Source organism: Carlito syrichta, unplaced genomic scaffold, assembly GCF_000164805.1.
Source record: "Carlito syrichta isolate Samal-C Ts95f unplaced genomic scaffold, Tarsius_syrichta-2.0.1 Scaffold301890, whole genome shotgun sequence".
NCBI lineage: Eukaryota > Metazoa > Chordata > Mammalia > Primates > Tarsiidae > Carlito > Carlito syrichta.
In genome coordinates, this window is record NW_007245986.1 from 465,542 (window position 1) to 468,415 (window position 2,874).

The 2,874-nt window shown below is 36.2% G+C and overlaps 1 pseudogene; it reads left to right on the top strand.

Moving 5' to 3' along the window:
• On the top strand, positions 1 to 459 carry LOC103257898 (annotated as a pseudogene).
• The last annotated feature ends 2,415 nt before the right edge of the window (positions 460 to 2,874 follow it).

Genomic DNA, 2,874 nt, shown 5'->3' on the forward strand with positions numbered 1-2,874 from the left:
ATGAATCAAGAAAAGTTAGCCAAACTTCAGGCTCAGGTTCGGACAGGGGGCAAGGGTACAGCTTGTAGAAAGAAGAAGGTGGTACACAGAACAGCCACAGCTGATGACAAAAAGCTTCAAAGTTCTCTTGAAAAGCTGGCTGTGAACAATACAGCTGGTATTGAAGAGGTGAACATGATTAATGACGATGGGCAGTTATTCATTTCAACAATCCCAAAGTCCCTCTCTGCTAACACCTTTGCAATTACTGGTCATGCAGAAGCCAAACCAATCACAGAAATGCCTCCTGGAATATTAAGTCAGCTTGGTGCTGACAGCTTAACAAGCCTTAGGAAGTTAGCTAAACAGTTCCCACAGCAAGTCTTGGATAGCAAAGCACCAAAACCAGAAGACATTGATGAGGAGGATGACAATATTACAGATCTCGTAGAAAATTTTGATGAGGTATCAAAGAATTAAGCTAACTAAAATTTTTTTCTGGTTTTTGGAAGCTGGCATAGACTGGATTTAACAAATCAGCTATGTGGTTCCAAAGTTTTACAGACACGGAGAACATCACCTGTTACTAGTTCAGTAACATAAATATTTTATATATTAATAATGCTGTTTATTCAGCATTTTTTGGTCATTTGATTTTGCACTTTGCACTTCTTCCCAGATCTCTTCTCTTGGTCAAAATATGAAGTACTGGTGCAGTTTGAGGGTGTTTTGGTTTTTGATTCTGGCCTTTTGTTTTTGTTGGGATCTTTTTGGTGTATGTATGTTTATGTATGCATGTGGGTATGTGTGCATGCAGTGGAGAGCAAATTGGAAAACAGTTCTATTTATCCTCCTCCTTCCCCCAGTAGAAATAAAACAAATCTTTACATTTGTAAAACAACAAAACAAAAAAAACAACAAAAATCAAATTTGGTTATAAAATGCTCATGCTAAAGGACCAAAAGTATATATAACTCTACATTTAAAGCAATAATGTTGGTTGCCTCATCAAACATCTTAATTATTAGATAACTGACTTCCAATGTTGCGCAAACTGTTATATTAGGAGGAATATTCTTCATTCTATATTCATTAATTTATAAAGGGCAATAGTTTCAGGATAGTCTCACCAAAGATTCATGGTAAATTGATTTTTTACAAAATATATCACCAAATTTGGCATTCAGACATGTTAAAAATATTAGAAAATTCCTACTTAACGTTGCCAAAAATTCAGAAGAAAAGAACAAATTCTTCCCACCACCAACATCCCCTGTCCAAAGTATATAGGCGTCTAAACTTATGGAAACACATTACATTGAGCAGTTTCCTTTAAAAAAGCCTTTGTATTGTCTGGGAAGAACTGAGGAATCCTAATGAAATGCAACTGGAAATCTACACCGAATGTACTCTATAAAAGGGAAACAGTGGACAAATATAACTACATATATCCCCAGTGCCTCTTTGAAGCAACTACAAATAAAAGATAGGTGGCTGAGATACACATTAGTAACATAACACAGATTTGGCCAAGTATATCAGAACAAATTTCAAATAGAAAATGAATGTCATAGCAAATGGCTACATTAGGGAGTGCAAATTTTCACATCAGTGGTTTGGCATTTCAAAAACAAGGGCCAAACCTTTCATTTTATTGGACAAATTGATTGTACTGAATGCCTATTTGCATAGGATGGAAATAAATATCCCCGCCAAGTAATCTGAGTTGGCAAGTGTAATTAAACAACATTGCACCTAAAAATATGACTGCCCTACCACTATGTATGTGTACATGTGTGTGGCATGAATATGTATCTCCTAGAATTAAAGCCCTTAAGATCTTTCTTTATTGGTAGCAAAATCTTATAACTAAAATTTTTCTGGGTTTACAATTCAGAAGATAGTTCTGCAACTCATATTTCCAAAGGAAAAAGCCACGCAATTACATTTCCATTGTTTCCCTTTTTGACCAGAGAAACCAAATTTGAAAATCCATTACAATCACATATACACTTCAAAACACTCCATTTGCGGAGTTTAGCTGTCGACTGGACATTAAACCTGACTTGAAAACAATCAATGAAGCTAGAATACAAAGTAGCACCACTTGTAAGACATTTATTACTTCAGGACAGTAATTTTCCAGAAGTGGATACTGACAACACAGCTGCAAAGTAGCGTGCATCACCATGTGTAAGAGGGACAAATGAACTACTACAAAAGGGCTGATTTTACCTCCTCTTCAAGAAGCCAAAATACTCCAAACGCATTTATGAAAAATTGCTAAGACACTTTAGCTGTACTACCAATGCTGGCATTTGGTCTGCTTAACCTTAATTTTATGTAACTGATTATGTCCTAGGCAGAATGTTTGAAAATAGTAAACAGCTACTAATATCACTAGATCACCTAACACAATAGTGATTAACTGGGAATATATAACCTAGCCTATCTGGCTCAAAACCATACCAGAGGAACCCCAGTTGAGTAAGAGGCAAAAAATGCTAACTGCTTCTTGCTCACTTGCAGGAAAACTGTGCTTAGAGCTATCATCTCACCAATGGGTAGAGATTCTGTTGGCAACATATGGTTCCCAAACACAATGATGCCAGCAAAAAACCTATTAGAACATTTTCAGAGAACAAACACATTGAAGATAGGCATTAATACCATTAAGAACTCCAACTTTTTAGTATTCAGAGACCGTTGTTTATCTGTTGGTTGTGATGGTAAACCTCCCCATCTAGTTTTCCTGCCTAGTTCAATTTAGATGACCTTTTATTAATGCCATAATTAGGCAATTCTGATTTCTTATTATGGGTGATACAGGAGACACTACACATTATGCTGACAGGTCCTAGAAAGGCTCCCCTCCCCCCTTTTTTTTTTTTTTGT